The sequence below is a fragment of the Nannospalax galili genome, unplaced genomic scaffold (assembly GCF_000622305.1).
Source record: "Nannospalax galili isolate Female #2095 unplaced genomic scaffold, S.galili_v1.0 scaffold293, whole genome shotgun sequence".
NCBI classification, from domain to species: Eukaryota; Metazoa; Chordata; class Mammalia; order Rodentia; family Spalacidae; genus Nannospalax; species Nannospalax galili.
In genome coordinates, this window is record NW_008337147.1 from 8769396 (window position 1) to 8780591 (window position 11196).

Below are 11196 nucleotides of genomic sequence, written 5' to 3' on the forward strand. Positions count from 1 at the left end.
CAGAGATTATCTTGCCTCTGACTCCCAAGTGCTGGAATAAAAGGTATATGCTACCATACCCAGCAACACTTCAAAAAAAAAAAAATCTAGCAATACAGTTTTCAGTTATGTATTTTATTTTATTTTTTATTTTTTTATTTTTTAAGATAGGGTCTCCCTGTAGCCCCAGCAGGCCTGGAACTCACTATGTAAAACAGGGTGGTCTCAATGGAGATCTGCCTGCCTATTCCTCCAGAACTCACTATGCACAACAGGCTAACCTCAATAGAGATTTGCCTGAGTCTGCCTCCAGAGTGCGGGGATTAAAGGTGTGTCAGCCTTTTTAGTTATATATTTTATAAAACGAACTCAAGGTAAATATTAAAAGAAGGTTGATCTTCAACACATGCATAGTAAATATTTAAGCTATTTAAAATTTAAAAATGTGTATAAATGTTTAGCCTGCACGTAAGTACACCACATGTGGTCAATGCTTGAAGAGGCCACAAGAGGTTTTCAGATCCCCTGGAGTTACCAGTGGTTGTTAACTGCTATTTGGGTGCTGGGAAAGGAACCTAGGTCCTCTGTAAGAACAGACAGTGCTCTTAACAGCTGATCCATTTCTCCAACCTCCATAAACTATTTAAAATTTAACTTCATAAACTCAGCTCTTTTAAAAGTATTTTTACAAGTGATTATCTTGAAGTTTGATTAGTAAGGACAAAATTTAATTTGAGAAGCTGATTTTTCTTTAACACGTTCTTTTGCTTAGATTTATATCTTTAATGGGGCTTAGCTTTGACAATGATTTATTATGGAACTTGTTATGTAGGATTTAAAAAAATTTCCTTTTTCTGGAGTGCTGATGTGGCAAAGTTGCCATTCTGATTGTAATATAGCCTCACAAGTTATGAAAGTTGCTTAGGAGATTTTTTTTTCTTAAAAATTTTGGGCTTCCATGGGGCTGGAGAGATGGTTCAGTGGTTAAGAGCACTGACTGCTTTTGCAGAGGACCCGGGTTCAATTCCCAGCACCCATATGGCAGCTACAAACCATCCTTAACTCCAGTTCCAGGGGAATCTGACACCCTCTTCTGACCATGCAGCATTGCATGACACGGGTGCACTCACATATATGCAGGCAATACACTCATACACATAAAAAAAAACTGTGTGGGGGGGGCTTCCAGACAATTAGATAATATTTAAATACTGTAATTTAAATTTTTAGTTTTTGAAAATTATACATGAATACTGTACTTCCATCATTTCCACCCCCACTCTCTTCACCTCCTCCCATGTGCCCTTTTGATTTCTTGTCCTTTTTTTAAGTTAGTGTTACACACACACATACACACACACACACACACACACACAAAGTGCACTGAATCCATTTAGTGGTGCTAATACGTATGTGTATTTAGGACTAAACTCTGGGGTTGGATAACCTAGTTTGTTCCTGGAGAAAACTGATTCTTGCTCTCAGAAGCCATTGATTGCCTTTGGCTCTTCATCTAGAGGTGGGACCCTATGAAATTTCCCCATCCACATTGGCATGTCAACTGGTGTTGTCATTATGTAGGTCTTGTTAGGAAAGCATACTGTGGGTATTAAGTACTGTTACTAAAGATTATTTTCTTTTATATTTTAACTGGTACTTTAATGGGCAATTCTACTGTTATTAGAGTTATATATCGTGATGCATTGCTTATGAGCTTGGCACCAAGACATCTCTTCCTAATTGAAATGTTCTTTTCCAATTGCTTCTTGCTTTTCGGTTCTGCTGAGAAAGTTTGAAGGATGGAAACCCCATTCTGGAGACACATGGAAGTCCTGGTTTCTTAAAGCTTGAAAGCTTGGTCCTTTCGATTCCCTAAGGTTTCAGACTTAAGTTGTTGGTTGAATGTTCCTGATTCTTGACTTCATCCTTCATTCTTCCAGAGTTTTACTCCTACCTTGATCTTGTAATGCTGTCTTCCATACTACATCCCTTGTTTTCACAAAGATGATGTTGATGCTCTTTTTATGACCCACCACAAATGGACACATTTTTATTCTAGTCTCTGTTAATAAAACTTGTATTATTTGTATTTTATACTAATTTCTTGTCCTCCAAAAACCATGACTTCCCTAAAGTTATCTGATAATTATTATTTATTAAATTTCTTAATATTAACTGTCAATATATTTTTTATCTAATTCTTGAAAGTTTCTTAACATTTTTCCTTTACCAGTTTGGCAACTTTTACTAACACTGATTATTCCTACAATTAATACTGACAACAATTACAAATTATCTTTCAACTGAGTGACAATATTTCACAGACAAAGCACACAGGATTTTTCTATTCAAGTTCTAGCTAGAATGCTTTTATCTATATTTGAATGTAAATTTCACAGCTTAACAATAAATCTGAATGACACATCTTATGTCTATTACATTATTATACTGATTAGCTATGCTGGTAACTTGTCAAGCGCCTCTCATTGATTATGCACCACATCAGAGATGCCAATAGTCCTTAGCTCCATGGCGGTCCAGATTCTATGATAAAAGTTAAGGTCAAAGGAAAGCTGGTGGCAGAATTCTGTACAGAAGTGGAACATTAGTGCATCCTGACAGTATTGTGTACAGAGAACTCAAGAAACACTTTCTAACTTGTTGAGAATATTATGATTTTAAGAAAGCAGGTGCAGTCTTACAGATACAGAACATCTATCAGTAAGTTTTAAAAATTGCCTGGCTTCTTTTAACTTCTGTCTTGTTTAGAGAGCCTTGTGTGGTTTCCCTCTGAAGTTCATTCAAAGGGTCTGCTTGGAAGCTTTAGTAATTGACTCAGTATTTTATACCAACTAGGATATACTAGTTATTTCACATTAAAAAATACAAACATTTGAAAAAAATAGAATGCCTTCTTATAGTTCTGAAGACACTCTGAAGTAAGTAGGAAATCATTTTGCATTAGTGGAACATATTTTTGTTTATTAATGCCTAATAGAACCTGTGGTTATTATCAGTTTCTGAATCAACCCTATGTAACTACCCTTCATTAATGCTGGGAAATGCATTATAATCTTGTCATTTCTTTATGGAACTAGAGATGCAAAAGCTGTCTGAGTCTGAAGCATATAATCACACATGTGGGAATACATGCAAGTGATAAGAGAGAAACCCACTAGTCTCAGGATTTCCAGGATGGAGACAAGATAACAGGAATAATATTCTTTGATTTTGATCTACTGCAAATAGAGAGGTGACAATTGACATGCCCAGTATTTGGACAGGAAATCAATAAGATTATTTTTAGAAATGTTCAATGCAATGCATTCTGGGGTGGCAACCATGATTGTTCTCTTCAAGCACCTAAGTCTTAAAAAAAATTCTTTGGACATATTGACCCAAGAGAAAAGTTCTGAAGAATTTATTTTTGAGGTTTGTTGTCACTGTTGTTAGTGAGTTGATAACCTTAATTGGATATATTTGGAACTGCTCCAACTTCTTATTTTGGAATTGGATTGTTTTAGTGATTAAACAAAGTAACTGAGGTCACCACCCTATTCAATAAGATATTTTTTGGCATGCAATTAATTATAATCTCATTGTAAATCCTTTTGATTTAAAGATTAATGCCGATTCTTCCTTTCAATTATGGTATTCATCTTTTTAATTAAAATTGAACCAATCAGCAGATCACTGCAGAACCTCTTTAAGATGCTGATACTCATTTACAAAACCAGTCTTAGAAACAGGTACAATGGCTTATATCTGTAATTCCAACACTTGGGAGATGGAGGCAGGAGAATTAGGAGTTCAATGTCATCCTCTGGTAAAGAGAAAGTTTGAGGCCAGCCTGGGCAACAGGAGACCCTGTTTCAAAACAAACAAAATGCCTATTTTAGTCTTTCATCAAAAGATGGATTGAGAACAACTATATTTATTTTGTTATACTGTATTTGGAAGATATAGACTATGTATTTTCTTTTATTTTCCTTTTATTAATGCTGATTCTGTTTCATCTTTTAAAGCAATCAATTCTTTTATGTTATTAATCAATTGTGAATCTTTTATGGATTTTCTTGGTTTTATATTTCTCTGTATATGCATATAAACTTGTATACACCCACCAACCCACATACCCCCCATGATTAAAAAAACTATCTTAACAAGGATATTTGGTTGTATTATTCCTCAGACTCAGATTACATTGTCATGACAAAGTTTTAATGGTATTTCAAACCAACTAAAATAAGTGATTTTACTTATTTTGTACAGAATTGCTATTTTAATTAGTTTCTTACATGTTTTATTTAGTAAGAGGGCTTTTTTTTGTCCTAAACATCCTTAGGGATAATGTTGAACATTGGTGTTACATATTAGGACAGTGTATTCTTTTACTATATGAAGCTATTATAGATCTTAATGTTTTATGTATTTCTAAGTACAGAAATCTTATAAATAAAGGTATACTACAAATTTAACATTTTCACTTCTAGAGTGAATAAAAAAGTAACATATAAAACATTAATTCTTATTAAAAGTCACATTAATACATGAAAAAGATCTAGTTTTCTGAAGCCTACAACATTGTATCAAGTCATATATTAATAATTTTGGTTACTTCAGTATCATTTAGTCATAAAATTGGCCCCTTGGCCTTCCTCACAAAGGTAGCATGGAGATGTTGTGTTAATGATAAACATCAAGGCATTAATAATTCAGTGGCCACAAAGTCCACTTGCCCTTCATCCACTGGGAAAGGATAAGTTCCACCCTTAGAAAAAAAGCAGACCACTGTCAAGTGAATTGAAGAGACAAAGTTAGTCCAAGAAATTCAGGGGAAGAGTTGCCAAACTATTGGGTAGAAAGAATAAAGTTTTCTGGACTGTTATTTGAGCTTTGGGACTGACAGCATTAGCACTGACTTTTAGGATCCAGAAAACAAAGATTGAAGCCTAGGGAGCTGAAGGGGCTTTTCACTGGAACTTTCCATTCTCAGTCAATGCTAACATGGAGGTCATTGCAAAAGCTGGAAAATTTCCCTTGATTCTACACCCAAACAGAGGTTTACATTGTTTGTTGTTATTATTATCATATTTTTTACAGGGAGCTGGAGTTAAGCAGAAAGGTGTAAATTAATGAATTGTAAACTGTAAACTGTGGCAGGGATAAGAGCATTTCATTATGGGGTTCAGAAAGGTGAATCTTTAAAAAAACCAGTAGCAACAGCTGTCTTGGAACTCACTATGTAGACCAGGCTAGTTTCCATCTCACAGAGATCCACCTGCCTCTGCCTCCTGAGTGCTGGGATTAAAGGCTTGGGTCACCAAACTGTACTGGAAAGGTATATCTTAAATGCAAATGGTTTCTCAATTGAGGAAGATAGAATAATTTCAAGACCACTGTTCCCTGTGAAGTTTTCTACCTAAGCCCTATGGGAGTCAAGCTTGGGAAGTGTTCTCCCATGTGAACAAGGTCTTTGGGCCTTTTATATGTTAGAAATAAAATCTGAGATCAAATGACCCCATCAATGCTGCAGGAAGAAGTGTACAAAGTGACAAAGTGGAAAGTAGGCAAGGCAGATTTTACTTTTGCAAAAGGGTGGCCTACATTATCAGTCAGATCCAGCAAGTGGCAGGACCCAGAAACATGGTGGGGGGCTTTTACACCTAGCAAGAGAACTGTGTCCTTCCCTATTGGCTGGGGTCTGACCTCACAGTCTTTCCCAGTTGGTTAATTTAAAGAACTGGCATGAAGGAAGAGTTCCTACTCCAAGTCATTAGGCTCAGAAATGCATCAGGGCCTTTCCTTAAACAACAGTCTTACAGGGTGTGGTGTGATTAAAGCATTAACATTCCTTGTCATAAGCCAAGTTTCAAGTTTTACAGAGTTTGAAAGCAAAGACTAATATCTACTGTTTCTTACATATACCAACTTTGTCATCATGTCTCCCTTGGGCTCTTGTGGAGTACACAATTTATAAGAATGTTGATTATGTGAAATAAACTCAGCCCTAACTCAAAGAGAGCACCAATGCAGTCTGACTGGGATTTGAATTTTGAACATCTACACCAGGGTCTATTCCATTTGACCTCCATAGAGAAATCTCGCAGACCAGTGCCTCAGAGAGGGACTAGATCTTAAGCCTACTGTCAATATTAAAAACTGAGAAATAACATTTTAATTTACTATCCCAATCTTAAATCTTCTGTTTCAGTGCCACTTTAAAATAAAACTGTGAAAAAGATTGAATTATATGGAAATATTATAATTTTAATTTCTATTCTAGAAAGTGTTCCTGTAATCAGATTGTGACTTCTGAAGCCAAAAGAAACATAACATTTAATCTCTTTGAAGATTTAAAAATATTTGCTACATTAGTTTTAATTGGGTTAAATTCTAGTTACTGTTATCTAAGTAAGGTCCTCAAATCTTAAATAAGATACTAAAACTAATGGTCTGACATTTGGTTTCTAAACCAATTATGCAGTTATCTAGTGCTGTACCCTCTTCATTATACACAAAGGTTACCACAGTGTCCACAAAGGTCTCAGTTTTAATGGGAATTTAAGAAGAAAAGACATCGTGCCACCACAAAGGTGTTTTGCTCTGGCTATCAATGCTATGAAGTAATGTGCAGATAATTGGGGTCCTGAACGTGGCCCAAAGAAACCCATTTTGCCAATTATCTAGTTATCCAGCTGAAGTTGGGTCCCCTAGTGAAAACTGAATTGCTTTGTTCTGTGTAGCTTTGTGACAGTTGAAGCCAAGAGGAGGCCACCACTGACCTTCCTTTTTCACCAAGGCAGATGTTTTCTGCTAACAGTGCCCTTGTTGGAAGCTGTTTTATGTAGCACATGGTTTTTCATGACTGTGGCTCATACCCCGTGTTTAGCATTTGGCTGATAATGATTAGATAATGTTAACATTAAATGTCCCTTTTCTTAATATTGGTTTAGAAAATTACAGTGCTTAGAGGAGTAGTTGTTAAACTTAACCACCATATTCAGTGTCTCTGATTTAATTGTCGACAGGACACCTGAGTGAGCTCAATCAAAGTACATTTGTGCTTTGTCTTGGAGAGCAATTAATGCTGTCTGTCCAGTTTTGTATGAAAGACAGAATCACATGGTACAAAAGAAGATGGAACATAGGTGACACTTAGCTAATTGCTGAACCAGATATATTAGTGTGTTTGATACAGTATATGTTTGTCACAAAGTCATCTTATAAAATGCACAGTAGTCATTCTATAACTTTATTTACTTTGCTAAAACACAGGTAGAAGCCATTTGCTTTGTTTATTGGATCTGAGAAGAAAAAAGCATAATGAAACAAGATGTCTATATGTAATTGTTAATAATCATTCTAATAAAAGATGGGACAGCAATTTGGTATTGTTTTTATTAAAGCAGGGAGGAAATCATCACTTTAATGATTTCCAGAAAAGTTTAATAAGAATAAAATCCTCATTTGAAAGTTTTATTTACCTGGGAACTAACTCAAACAGAAGAAGTAGGGGCAAAAGAGCCAGAAAATAAGATCGTTATTTTTAATGCTCTCTATTGCTTTTCGGAGCTAGAGTTATAACTACATTTTGCCAAATTGTTCCTGTTGCTAGGACATAGGAGGTAGAATGGAATATCATTCGTCTTCATAGAAATAGACATACATTAGCAAGCATCTGATAAACCCTCCTGCACACTCAGGAGACAGCTCATCAGCTACTCCTTCCGAGGAGACCAGGATGGGAATCCCATAATTTATGACACCCAATAAGGCATTTAGTCTGTGTTTCTACATGGAGGAGTGTGTTAACTCCAGAACTCCAGGATGATGCCTAAGGGAAGTGTATTGCTATCACACCTACAATGATACAAACAAGGGAGATGACTTCCTTTTTTAACTTTAAGAAAATTTAAAGAAAAAAAGCTTTATAAATAAACCGAGAAAGAAGTACTAAAAAAGTTAAATACTACTTGAATTGAAGACAAAAGGTGTTTGCGTGTTGCTAAGGCTTGGATATAAATTTCAAGTGTTCTTGTGTTGGAAGCTTGGGCACAGATGGGTATTAAGAGGTGGTAGAGTTTTAAAGAAGTAGGGTCTACTGTAAATAATTATGTCATAGGAATAGTTCCCTTAGAAGGGATTAGTGCTGGTTTCATGATATGAATTCATTCATAGAGGAAATTGTTATAAAAGAGCAATCTTGGCCCCAGAATCCCCCTGGGCTTTCTGACATTTTTGGTTTCTAAAACTGTGAGATAAAGAATCCTTTTTAAAAGTACTCAGCTTCAGGTACTTTGGTATCACAACATAAAATGGTCTAATGACTGGATGTGGTGGCATACACCTATAATTAACATTCAAGAGATGGAAGGAGGATTTGAAGTCCAAGGCTAACCTTGACTACACAGTGAGTTCAATGACATCTTAGGCTATATGAAACTCTGTCTCAAAAAACAAATAAACAAACAAAAAATCCCTAACAAACCAAACCATACCAAATCCGAAACAAAACAAAATAATCAAAACACCAAAAAAGGACTAATACAAATTTTTTGCTGATATATTTTTTTTTCTTTTTTCTTCTAAAACAGGACAGTGGTTAAGAACACTTGCTGTTCTTCCAGAAGACCAGGGTTCAATTCCCAGAACCCACAGGGAAGCTAATAACTATCTATAATTCTAGTTCCAGGGGATTCAATGCCATCTTCAGGCATCCATGGGCACCATGCATGTATGTGTTGCACATACATATATGCAGGCAAACATTCATATACATAAAATTTTAAAAAATGATTCCGTAGGGGCTCGGCCTGTGCCAGTGCCTCCTCCACCTCCTCCTCCTCACCAGCCTTAAAATCAGGACTGGACAGAATGGCATTGTGCTTGTTGCTGAAGGTGGGTGGGCCAGGGGAGGGGAGGTTCATTTCATAGAGCCACAGCCAAAACCAGGGCAAGGATTCATCATCAAGCCAGCCACCTGAAGCATTGGGCAGAAATAAGGAAAACCTCTCCATTGTCATTTGGCATGGATAAATATTCAGTGGGAGGATTAGAGCTGACTGGACAGACTTACCCTTTGTTAGGGAGTAGGGTCATGGCAACTTGCCTCACAGATATGGATTATGTTGGTGATCCAACTAGTTCTGTAGTCAGTACATCTAGAAACTCACCAGTGGAAGATGATGATGTTGTGTTTATTCAATCAATACAGCTTCTACTTTGTGCTCCGGTAGTAGCTGATGAAAGAAAATTTGTATTTATGTCACCAAAACAGAAAATCACAAGGAAATTATTATCTCATTATTCTGTCTTCAAGAGGATTGACTTCTCAGGAGGGAAATATACGTGAAACAATTGTTATTGATGATGAAGAGGACATAGAAACAATTGTAAAGAAGGAAAAAATCCTATCAATTTATTGAATGGGAACCTTCTGGAAATAAAAATAGTCTCAAAGATTTGGATTTCATTACTTCCAGTCTGTCAAGAATTAAGATCAAGACTGGAGTAGGACCTTTTAATCCTGGTAGGATGAATGTGCTTCAGAATGGAAGATTTGCAACTCATCCCACTCCTGAGATGCACCTACCAAGAAGGCTACCGTTGTTTCTTCAGTGGAATCAAACAAATCTTTATACGAATTTTGTAGTACATCTTTTTATCCCTATGAAGACTACCAGAATCTTAGAAAATGAATTTTTAATTAGTAAAGATATAGAATCTGTAGCAAATTATGAGAGGTTCACCATGAAATCACTGTTAATAACATAACACATTAACTTTGTAGTAACCATTGCTTCAGTAAGTATAGGTTGACCAATGGTTTAATAGTGAACAGTGTGGAGAATACATGCCCAATAAGAACACTGGAAACCATGTCCTCCTTAGAGATCAGCAGAAGAGATTTTGCTGCCAAAATTGTATCAATGAATATAATGAGATAATGGAAACAGAATAAAAAAAATCAGCATTAGAGAAAAATCCTATCAATTTACTGAATGGGAATTGGAATTCCCTTTTACAGAAAAGGGAATGCTAACAGAGAAGAAAATGAAAAAAAGTCATATGAATCATCAAGGACACGTTCAGGAAAAAATAGAATACCAGAAAAAAAGGAAAAGATTTTTGAGATAAAAGATTCAGCAAAATATAGCCCAGATGCATTATTGAACAAGAAGAATGTGAATTTGCCTTCTATGCCAGCAGTAGCTGATAAATTTCAAGGGCAGCTAGAAGACAAAAATTCGGAAGAGTAGTGTGTCTGTTGTGCTTTCTTCAGATCCAGGTACGTGGCCCCACATTTTGACTATTAAACAGAATGATATTCTCCTTGAAAATGATCCACCTCAAGTAAGAAACTTTAATTTTCCAAAAGACAATACAGGAAGTTTCAGAAACTTAATATACATGAATTCTTCCAAGCGGTGAAAAAGCCACTAGGTCCTGGTTACTTCATTCAGCCTCCAAAGACTCTGTATTTTGCCTCTGTTGCAAACTCTTTGGGGAAGGAAAAAAATCAACTGAAAAGTGAGAATGGGCGCAGAGATTGGCAACATTGTCACACACTCTTAGCAAACATGAAGAAAGTGAAGTGCACATTCACAATAGTGTTAAGCATTCAAAATTAAAATACGGCTTGAAAAATAAAACTGATAAAGCTATAGAACACAGACTGTATGAAGGTGGGGAAGGTGGAGTGCTGCTATTATATACATCATGTCCTGGGTCTGCTTTTTGACATGGCATTGTCTTATATTATTCCCCAAATCTATACCATAAGCCAGGATCATTATATTGTGATGCTTTTAAACAGATGAACTTATAAGACTTCATTAGCAGTGAGTGTGAGAGCAAATAAATAGTAAAGAATATTCCTTGTCCAAATTTAAAAGTGATTGGAATAATTGGTTATTATGGTAGATTTTAGTAAAGGAAGTTTTAATTTTCTCTGGCAGATCTCACCTTTTAAAGTTGCTTTTATAGGTCTTGTATTTAATGGGATTGAGAGGAAGGAAAGACTTGAGTTTGAATAAGATACATATGTAATAAACATTTTCGGTGTCATTAACGTAAAAATTTTCAAACAGTTTAAGAATGGAATGGGATCTTAAACTACATATTTTTGCTATTAAACCAAATACCTAGGCTTTATTTCTTTTGAAGAACACTTTTCTATTAACAGGACAGTTCATTTATTATAATAAATAAATG

The 11196-nt window shown here is 35.7% G+C and overlaps 1 pseudogene; it reads left to right on the top strand.

Annotated features, from left to right (window-relative positions):
* The first annotated feature begins 9010 nt into the window (after nucleotides 1-9010).
* Nucleotides 9011-9756, top strand: LOC103733449 (annotated as a pseudogene).
* The last annotated feature ends 1440 nt before the right edge of the window (nucleotides 9757-11196 follow it).